Source organism: Odocoileus virginianus, chromosome 19, assembly GCF_023699985.2.
Source record: "Odocoileus virginianus isolate 20LAN1187 ecotype Illinois chromosome 19, Ovbor_1.2, whole genome shotgun sequence".
Lineage (NCBI taxonomy): Eukaryota > Metazoa > Chordata > Mammalia > Artiodactyla > Cervidae > Odocoileus > Odocoileus virginianus.
This window is the reverse complement of record NC_069692.1, coordinates 18,926,617-18,937,929: the sequence shown is the minus strand read 5'-3', so window position 1 is coordinate 18,937,929 and position 11,313 is coordinate 18,926,617. Positions and strand designations below refer to the sequence as shown.

Sequence of the window (11,313 nt, the reverse complement as noted above, 5' to 3'; positions counted from 1 at the left end):
AAGCGGGCAGGTAATCACAGGTGACCTCAAGGACAGAGTTGCCCTTCCTAACCCCTCCCTAGCAACTCTTCAACACTTTATAAGACCCACCTCCAAAATTATATGCAGGCTGTGGAAAGAAGAGGCCTCAAATGGGCTGAGATGATGTTTCTGCTACTCTAGGGGAGTGGGAGCTTAAAACAGAAAGTAGGTTAGGTTGTAGATTAAGATTCAGAAATGTGTATAGTTAAAATTTTTTTTATTGAAGTATAGTTCATGTAATCTCTGCTGTATGGCAAAGTAGCTCAATTATACACATATAGACATTCTTTTTTTATGTTCTTTTCCATTATGGTTTATCACAGGATATTGAATATAGTTCCCCATGCTATACAGTAGGTCCCTGTATATCCATCCTATATACAATAGTTTACACCTGGTAATCCTAAATTCCCAGTCCTTCCCTCCTCCATCCCCTTCCTCTTGGCAACCACAAGTCTGTTCTTTAAGTCTGTGAGTCTATTTCTGTTTCCTAGATAGGTTCATTTGTTGCATAGTTTAGATTCCAGACATAAGTGATATCATATGGTATTTGTCTTTCTCTTTCTGACTTACTTCACTTTGTATGATAATCTCTAGTTGCATCCATGTTGCTGCAAATTGCATTATTTCATTCTTTTTTTATATCTGAGTAGTATTCCATTGTATATATGTATCACAACCTCTTTATCCATTCATCTGTCAATATACATTTAGGTTGTTTCCATGTTTTGGCTACTGTGAATAATGCTATGAACATAAGGATGCACGTATCTCTTTGAATGATAGTTTTGTCTGGGTATATGCCCAGAAGTTGGATTGCTGGATCATATGGTAATTCTATTTTTAGTTTTTTTAGGAACCTCCACACTGTTACCTATAGTGGCTGCACTAACTTATATTCCCACCAACAGTGTAGGAGACTTCTCTCTTCTCCACACCCTCTCCCACATTTGTTATTTGTCGACTGCTTAATGATGGCCATTCTGACTTGTGTGAGGTGGTAGCTCACTGTCATTTTGATTTGCAAAACAAGTATGTGTTTTTCACCACCAAGGATGAGGACTAAGATTCATCCCGGCTCCCTCATTTGCTTGCCTGTCTTTCCTGCTGTCCTGGGGGCTCTGTGAGTCAGGGCCTGTCTGGCTCACCAGGGTGTCCTCAATGCCCAGCACATGGTAGATGCTTTATGATTATTTATGAATATGTGAACAAATGAACAGTCTGTGGGTGAGAGAATGGTCCCATTCCAGTTTGTCAATAATGGCTGTGGGAAATAACTTCACATCAGCAAAAGCAGAGAATCAGGTTGAGAGAGCCTTCTGGTGGCGGATTTTGTCGTTTCCTTTGAAAGGTCAAAGGGTTTCCCTGGTGACTCAGAGGGTAAAGAATCTGTCTGCAATGTGGGAGACCTGGGTTCGATCCCTGGGTTGGGAAGATTCCCTGGAGAATGGAAAGGCTACCCACTCCAGTATTCTGGCCTGATGAATTCCATGGACTATAGTCCAGGGGATCACAAAGAGTCAGACTCCACCAAGTGACTTTCACTTTCACTTTTCTTTGAAAGGTCAAAAAGCTAAATGTCACTGAATCTATTTCTGGGAGACAAGGTTAGCTCCTAGGGCCTTAAAATACAAATGACCAATGACAGAACACTGTCATCTTTGTGGAGGCTTCCTTTAATTCATGTTTAACACTTAGGGTACTAAGTTCAGAAGACAATAAGCAGATGCAGTGGCAGGCTTCCACTGTGATATTTGCTTTTACAAAAAAACACACACACAAAAAAACAAGCTTCTCCATTTTACATACTGTCTCTCCATAACTCTGATTTCAATCATAATGATCATGAGTAAGTATCCATAGTACTTTTATATGAGCTGGGAATACTACTTTTGATAATGGTTTGAGAGCGGTTATTTTTGACGTATAAGGGTCTAAGATAGTTTCAATACAGGGTTTTCATTTTACATGGTAATTATAATCATGACAATAATTATTAACATTGTTATGGTGTGGACCACTTATTCAGTGCTTAGCACTAGTGGTAAAGAACCCGCCTGCCAATGCAGGAGAAATAAAAGATGTGGGCTTGATCCCTGGGTTGGGAAGATCCCCTGGAGAAGGGCATGATAACCTACTCCAGTATTCTTGCCTGGAGAATCCCATGGACGGAGGAGCCTGGTGGGTTACAGTCCATAGGGTCACAAAGAGTGGGACACACTGAGTGACTTAGCAAACATGCACACAGCCTTAAGCCAAGGAACGCCAAGGGTGGTCAGTAGTCACCAGAAGCTTGGAGAAAGTCACAGAGCAGTTTCCCCTGAGAGCTTCCAGAAGGAACTAACCCTGTAAAAACTTGACTGCAGGCCTCTAGGCCTTTGAGAGGATTCATTTCTGTTGTTTTAAACTACCCAATTTGTTTGCTTGTTTCTTTGTTTTGGCCACGTGGCATGTGGGGTCTTAGACATGGCATGTGGGGTTTTAGCTCCCTGACCAAGGAGCGAACGCAAACCCCCTGCGTTGGAAGCACCGAGTCTTAACCACTGAGCCACCAGAGAAGCCCCGAAGCCCCCCAATTTGTGATCGTTTGTTACAGCAACCCTAGGAAACTAAAACAGGAGTGGGGCCACACAAGAGCGCTGGCCTGTGGTGGGAGGTTCTGGGAGCTGACAGGCACAGCAGCTGTGTTCTGATTCCTAAATTGTTGTTGGTCATTTGCCTGTTTGCTCCCACTCCTCCCCGACCTTTTGAGCTCTCTGTGGAAGGGGGTGCAGAGACTGTGAAAAGTTCCTGTGCAGATTCCCTCTCCAAGTAGTGCCTAATTAGTTTTGGCCGATCAGTATCAGCATCAGTTCAGTTGCTCAGTCATGTCCGACTCTTTGTGACTCCGTGGACTGCAGCATGCCAGGCTTCCCTGTCCATCACCAACTCCTGGAGCTTGCTCAAACTCACGTCCATCGAGTCGATGATGCCATCCAACCATCTCATCCTCTGTCATCCCCTTCTCCTCCTGCCTTCAATTGTTCCCAGCATCGGGTGTTTAAAAAAAAAAAATTCAACCAAGGAAATTCTAAAGATCTTATTGGTTTTATTCAGCTGGTCATGAATCAGGCATCATTTCATTTAGCAGAAAGAAAAGAACTGTGGGGAACTGTACAAAATGAAAGGCTTCTATGGGCACAGTGAAGCAAGAACAAGGAAGTTATACTATGAAGAAGTGGATTGGTTGTGGCAAGGTCACTTTTCTTTAGGGGAAGGCAGGGGTCCATCTGTCACCAGATGACCTCACTAGTGCTGATCAGATGATACTTGATTGACTAGTTTGTGATTTTATTTCTGGAAGAACCGAAACTGTAAGTCTTAAGTTTCAGTTTGGTGTCATAGGACTTAGCATAAGTGACTTCATTTGGAGACTACTGTCTCTCTTTTAACACGAACAGTGTCAGGAGACTGGCAAGGCAGGGATAGCGAATAACTGAGTTCCATCCACCTTCTTTTCATACTGTTGAAAAGGTCCATTTAGTCTGAGCTATGGTTTTTTCAGTAGTCATGTACGAATGTGAGAGTTGGACCACAGAGAAGACTGAGTATCAAAGAATTAATGCTTTCGAACTGTGGTGCTGGAGAAGTCTCTTGAGAGTCCCTTGGACAGCAAGGAGAACAAACCAGTCAATCCTAAAGGAAATCAACCTTGAATGTTCATTGGAAGGATTGATGCTGAAACTGCAATACTTTGGCCATCTGATGCAAAGAACTGACTCATTGGAAAAGACCCTGATGCTGGGGAAGATTGAAGACAGGAAGAGAAGGGGATGACAGAGGATGAGATGGTTGGATGGCATTATGGACATGAGTTCAAGCAAACTTTGAGAGATAGTAAAGGACAGGGAAGCCTGGCATGCTGCAATCCATGGGGTCACAAAGAGCTGGACACAACTAAAGTGACTTAGCACACACGCATGCACGCACACAGTCTTTTTTTGTCTTTCCAGTCCTTCCAACACTGTTGCAACCAACACCTGTATTGAATTTCTTGTGTTTGAAATGTCAAGAGAAATTTGGGGTTCTTTCCCTAACTGAACCTGACTGGTACTCTTTACTTCCAACTACAGCAGAGAAGGCTGTCCCCCAGCGGACAGTTTCGCCGAGCTATTCTAGGAAACATTCCTGAAGTCTGCGTTGAAAGATTCTCCTTCAGCCCTTCTTCTCAGTTATACAGGAGATACCAGATATCCTGCACCTAAACTTTCCACTTAGATGAGCCCCAGTGACTCCTATTCTCTGCAACTAAACCAACCCTGACTGAAATGACAGGATTCTGGGATTCAAAGACTTGGTCATCTCTCTACTGCTCTGTCTCTAAAACATCTGTGCACACGTCTCACTGGCCGAGCATCAGACTGTGGAGCCACACATATATTCTGGTGACCAGAAATCCAGAATCTAAGACAGTCTGCTAACTGCTGGTGAGGATACAGGGCAGACAGGTCTGGGGGTTTATGGGCTTCACTTTGTTGGGCATTTGTGATTACAATGATCAGTTCCAAGAGTCGTTTGGAGGTGACTTTATTGATTTTACACACATTGGCAGTAAAAGGAAGTATGACAGATATGCACACAAGTTTTAGTCAGACACATCCGAGTGAGTCCAGCTCCTCCATACATGGCTTGCAGTTCTCAGTTTTCTTGTTGGAGCATGGGTAAAATATCAGTAACAGCTTTAGAAGATTCTTGTACAGAATTAGGTAAGATAACTTATGCATATTGGTAAAACACTTAGCCTGGTGACTGGCATATGCTAAGTAAGTATTCAATTTTTTAAAAATAGCTATTATTTTTAAAATTAATCAATTAATTTTAATTGGAGGATAATTACAATATTGTAATGGTTTTTGCCATATATCAAAATGAATCAGCCGTAGGTATACATGTGTCTCCCCATCCTGAACCCCCCTCCAAACTCCCTCAAAAATAGCTAGTATGTTCCTAATTTTTCAAAATGGTTTTGCTTGTAGGTATACCTTTTAAAAACATGGATGTGTAAATTCATGATTTAACCAACTCCACCAAACTTTGGCAAGATCGCCTGGGCCAGGGCTAAGGCCAGGGCCAGGCTGTGTCATTGAATGTTGTGCCTTTTCCTCCTGACATACAAACCCAGAGGTCTGCATTCAGGACTAGAGGAGAAAATGCCCAGTTATTTCTGTCAGCCACAGTGATGGTTATTCAGGAAAGAGCATGAAGGAACCTAAGTGTACTCTGGGTGTGTTTCATCCATAGATTATTCCCAAAAGGCAAATGTGGTTACGGAAGAATGTAAAAGACTGCTGATGAATAAGTTCCATTTTTTCAACAGAGTGCACATTTTGACTCTGGGGACAATTTTCTAGGAACGTCTCCATAAAACTAGTGCTGTTTCTGGGGCTATACCTTCCAGGAATTGTTCTTAGGAGAGATTCTGTGAAGAAAAATTTGAACACCAGAATGGTCAAAGGGTTACCTGGCCCATTGTGCGGGAACTTTGTTTTCTATGTCATACACTGCTGATGGCCTACTCAATGGTTGTTTCCTCTTCTCCTTGTTTACAGAATACAATTTTATTTGGACTATAACTTGTGATGAATCATGAACGAACTAAGTCAACTAGAGCAATCCTGTTCCCCATTGCCAACAATTGGTTTAGGGGTCTAGCCAATGGCACAAAAAGTCAGGAGGAGTGTTCTAGGAAAAATCTTCCTTTCTGCTGCAGGAGAGTCACCCCATCCATCCTGCTTTGGAACTTTTCATGTAAAGTTGTGATGCTTGGAGATGTTGCATCCATGTTGCAACTATGAGGTCAAGAGAATCCCACAGATGAACATGGAGAGCTCTTACATCATTGATCCACTGACCCCACCCAGAAAGTGACTACCTTCAGACTTTTTGCTAAGGAGATAATAATGAAGAGGCTAATTTATTATGCTACTTTGATCCTGATTCCATCTATGTGCAATTTGATGTTCTAGTCAGAAGATAATTTAGTACAAGATCTAGTTGATAATTTCTGGTTAAGTGTTAAACTCAAATTTTCCTAATTTTACTCTTTGTACTGGTCTCTGTTTTATAATAAATGGCAAAGGAGTCTGACTCCATTTTCTGTCTCTTTGGAAGAAGATCGAGCAGAATGTGACTGCTCTTGATCCTGGTTCATCTCCAGTTAACAAGTTTATTCACACAGTTGTGTAGGGACAACAGAGATTCCCATACTGAGAGTCTTCAGTTATGCTATTTTTAGTTGCTTGCAGACAGGGTCATGTTTGCTGCCATAACCTCAATAACTGGTTCTACCCCAAAAAAAAACCAAACCTGAAAACCAAACAATGTCACAAAAAATCCAAATGATATCTTAATGATGGTTATGTATTTTTTCTTTATATTGGCTCTTTACAGTGCTTCTCTACCATCCTGTTTTTTTTTTTTTAATTCTTGAAATCTGCTGCATGCTTGACATAAAAAATGTGTTTTGCTAGTCCTAGTGGCTAATTACTTGAAGTGGGAAGAAAAAAATCTCAAATACAGACTGATTAACAGTGTAAGCTTACAAGTTACCACCCACACATGGAGCCACACTTCTTCAATGAAAATATTTTGTAGAATTACATAAATTCACCAGGAAGCTTAAACTATATATTTTGGGAGAAAAGGAAGCAGGCTTCCTGTAGGAAGACCCTAGTTACCTCTATTTAGCCACTCTGAAAATCTTTTTGTATGTTGATAGCCTTGTCATATTTTAGAGTCAAGAATGGGCAGTGAAGCTGCTGGAATTTTTGCTCAAATAACCTAAACTGGATGTACATTTTTAGTAAGAAGTTTTAGAAAAAGTTATTATAAACTAACAATATTCCACAAAATAAAATACTTGCACACATGTATGGAGAGAGTAGCATAGAAGCATATACACTACCATATGCAAAATAGATAGCAATGGAAATTTGCTGTATGGCTCAGGAACTCCTAAAGGGGCTCTGTAACAACCTGAAGGGGTGGGATGGGGTGGGAGGTGGGAGCGAGGTTTAAGAGGGGTGGGACTTAAATATACCTCTGGCCAATTCATGTTGATGCTGGCAGAAATCAAACCAATATTGTAAAGCAGTTATCCATCAATTAAAAATAAATTAATTAAAAAATAATTTATACAAAGAATTGCAATAACATCTTGTAAACTTGTTAAGCCATTCCCCCCCCTTTTAAGAGATCTATCTTGTTCATTTTGAGTGTAAAAGTAACATATGCTCCATGACACAGATTCAAACTCCACATTCAGATGTTCAGCTGTATAGTGTGGAAGTTTCCTGTCAGCTTAGCCTCCTACAGACCACAGCTACTATTTTGTGCACAGACTTCCCATTTCTTATGCATACATAATATATTTGTATAAATGGGATCTCACTCAGCATACTGTTTATAAACTGCTTTTGTCACTTAAAATATATATCCTGAACATCTTTCCAAGTCAAAAGTTACATACTTCATTTTTTAAAACAGATGCCTAACTGGCCAATGGGTACATATACTATACTTTATTTAACCAAATAAAGAAGAATTTTAAAGCTTTTTAAAAACTCTTGTCAAAAAATCTATAGGGGACATTCTATGTACCTACATCCTTTTGTACTTGTCTGATTATTTTTCTGAAGATATATTCTAAGAAGTGGAATGACTATTAAAAGTACTTTAAAATTTTACTACACATCAGCATATTTCTTATATTGATTTGCTCCCTTATATACCATGAATGAGAGGACCCTCTCCCCAATATCCTTGCTATTGCCAAGTAACAATCATTGGAATACTAGTTAATCTGCAAGATAACATCATTGATGTTTTGTTCTGTGTTTAACTGATGACTAGTGAGGCTGGACACCTTTTTCTTGGCTTATTGACCACTTGTATCTCATACTTTGTTAATTGCTTGAGCATATACTTTGCCTACTGTCAACAGGAGAAGTTAATGTTTTACATGGAAGAGTTTTTATATAGTAAGGGCACCAGTGGTTTGCATTTGTAGAAGTTACTTGCTTATTGAAGGACTATTTATCCAGCTTATTGAGGGTTAGTTTCTCACATAGCTCCAGTCTTCTTGGAGAGAACATAAGTTGGGTGGTACCTCTTCTTTGATTCTGTGGTACTTTGTTTTTTTTTTTTTTTTTAAAGTTAAAAATTCCTTAATTTTTTATTCCTGGTACCACTACCACAATTTACAGGGCAATATACCTGATGTAATGAAAAGAAAAAGAAAAAGCTACAACAGATAAAAGACCTCAGGAATGTACATCTAATTGACACTACATTGCATTAATCAATAGCTGCACTTTTTGCAAACTGTGGCTATGACAGTCCTGAACAAGAAGGGTTTCCTGTTTAAGCTGCAGTAACTTTTCTGACTATGGATCATCGTTCCTCCTGTGGCAGATTTTTACAGTTCCTCTAACGCATTTGGGACGACTGTCTCAAAGTAACCTGCAGCTTTCCTGACAACTCCTCGCTCTCTCTCCTGCTAAGAACTGTAGCCCTTTTCTTCTGAGTTTTTAGAACCTTCTGCTACCATATCCACCACTTCCACCACCAGATCCATAACCACCACCATAGGGACTGCCCGAGCTTCTTCCACCAAAACTACTCCCTTTCATGGGTCTGTTATTTGATTGCTGTTGTCCACTATAATTTCCAAAATCATTATAGTTTCCACCACCACCATAGTTACCACCTCCAAAATTTCCTCCTTCATTGTAACCGTCATATCCTCCACCACCGCCACCATATCCACCACCTTGGTTTCCATATCCTGGTCCACCACCACCGTAACCTCCTCTACTACTATAACCAGGACCACCGCCATAGTTGCCACCATCACCTCCAAATCCATTGTATCCACCATCACCTCCTGCATAACTCCCTCGGCTGCCACCACCTCCACCACCATAGCCTCCTCTTCCACCAAAGTTTCCACCACGGCCAAAGTTACCTCCACCACCTCCAAAGTTTCCTCCACGACCCATAAAGTTGCCAGATCCACCTCCACGACCTCTTTGTGATCCAGCAGATTGCATCTCTTGTTTAGAAAGGGCCTTTTTCACTTCACAATTATGCCCATTAATAGTGTGGTATTTCTGAACAACAATTTTATCAACTGTATCATGATCATCAAAAGTTACAAAAGCAAATCCTCTCTTTTTCCCACTCTGCCTGTCTTCCATAACTTCTATGGTTTCAATCTTGCCATACTTTTCAAAGTAGTCTCTCAAATTATATTCTTCTGTATCTTCTTTAATACCACCAACAAAAATTTTCTTCACTGTTAGATGGGCATCCTCTCTAGAAACAGCTCTCTTTGGCTCCACTACACGCCCATCAACCTTGTGTGGTCGTGCACACATTGCTGCATCCACTTCTTCAACACAAGAGTAAGTCACAAAGCCAAAGCCCCTGGGACGTTTTGTTTGGGGGGTCTCTCATCACCACACAATCTGTAAGCGTGCCCCATTTCTCAAAATGTTCTCTTAAGCTATCATCTGTAGTTTCAAAGCTCAGACCACCGATAAACAGCTTTCTCAACTGCTCTGGTTCCTTGGGATCATGACCCTCCATTTTGAGACCGGACTCGCCTCTTCCAACTCGAGTTCAATATGGGACCGAGAGGCTCTGTGGTACTTTGGATATGTATCCACTAGAACACTTGCGCCTAGTAGGCAGAGTTTCAGGAACTGACTCCTTCATTAAACCTGTAGCTCATGGGAGGCAGGGAGAGTTCTTGTTTCTCTTCGTGCTTTGGATCCAAAGGTGACACTCCTAGAAAGTGGCCACTAAAATGGTAGCAAAAGCAAACCCAGCTGGCTTTCTTTTTTCTCTTTCTTCCAAAACGCACCCCAGGCTGGATCCGTGGAAGATTAAGACATACAATCTTGCTCTCTTCATCCCAGTGTTGAATACTAATGGCATGCCAGCATTATTCCAAAAGCAGCTCCCTGTAAGGGAAGCACCGGACTCCCCTGTTCAAAACACTGGACTCCTCTGCTGTTTTCCAAGTCAAGGAAAAGGGGTTGGTCCCCAAATTTGCAAAGTGAAGACCAAAACATTAAAGCCACTGTCTCCATATATAATGCTGTATATGAATGGAGAAAATGAAAGCAAATGACCCATGCTGGGAAGAATTAGCATTGCAATGCCTCAAAAATGATAGATTCAGAAAGGACCATTCTATATTTTGAAATGCAATTAGATATTTACTCATTTATTTCTAGCTGCAAATGTATCTCATTTTTTAGACTAGTTTTGTAGCTTATTCTCTTTTTAGTGATCATGTTGATAACTGAAATTTCTGAAGAGCTGTTGCTAAGCGATGTAACTTGAAGCATGTAATGAAGCTTTCCTGTGACTGACTTAAATGTAAAAAAGTACTATCTTAAGTTTACTACTTCATAATCAATCTAGTTTTCATGTTTGTATGATTGTGTCTTCTCCCTTTACCTAATTTAAAAAAAAGTCATCTAAAACTGATCTAATAATCTAGCAGAAGACCAAGGGAGAAATCTTTTTCAGAAAAAAATGCTTAGAGTGACAAAGAGACATGACTTGAGTATTCAACATTGGGTTAGCTGGCATTATCTAACTGGGTAACTCTGAGGATGTCCCTCTCTCTTTGTGAGCCTAAGACTTTATTGCAAGTTCCAGCCAATGTTACAAGATGTAAAAGACACAGAGTATAAGCATTAGAAAAAGACATTTTCTGTATAAAGTGAGCATGTGCATGCTCCGTCACTCATTCGTGTCCAACCCTTTGTGACCCCACTGGACCGTAACCCGCCGGGCTCCTCTATCCACGAAATTTTCCAGGCAAGAATACTGGGGTGGGTTGCCATTTCCTACTTCAGGGGATCTTTCCAGTCAAGGGGTCAAACTGGCATCTCTTATGTCTCCTGTACTGGCAGGTGGATTTTTTTTTTTAACCACTGGTGCTACCATATAAGTTGTACTCTATTATAAATTTGAAAATCCAAATGACTTTAAAGACAAATTATTAGATATAATGAAATAGTTCAGCAAATTTGCTAGTAAAAGATTAACATACAAAAATAATTTATATTGCCATATCAGCAATAAGCAAATAAGAATAGAAATAGGAAAAAAAATGTCAATCTAAGAGCAACAGAAAAATATGTGCAATTCATCCATGGAGAATATTAAAATATGTTACTGAAGGACCTAAGGAAAAAAGTGAACAGATAGAGGTATATACTCTGTTAATATATGGAA

General features: G+C 40.4%; 1 pseudogene; it reads right to left on the bottom strand.

Moving 5' to 3' along the window:
- Positions 1 to 8,315: 8,315 nt before the first annotated feature.
- Positions 8,316 to 9,689, bottom strand: LOC110142499 (heterogeneous nuclear ribonucleoprotein A3-like; annotated as a pseudogene).
- Between the last annotated feature and the right edge of the window lie 1,624 nt (positions 9,690 to 11,313).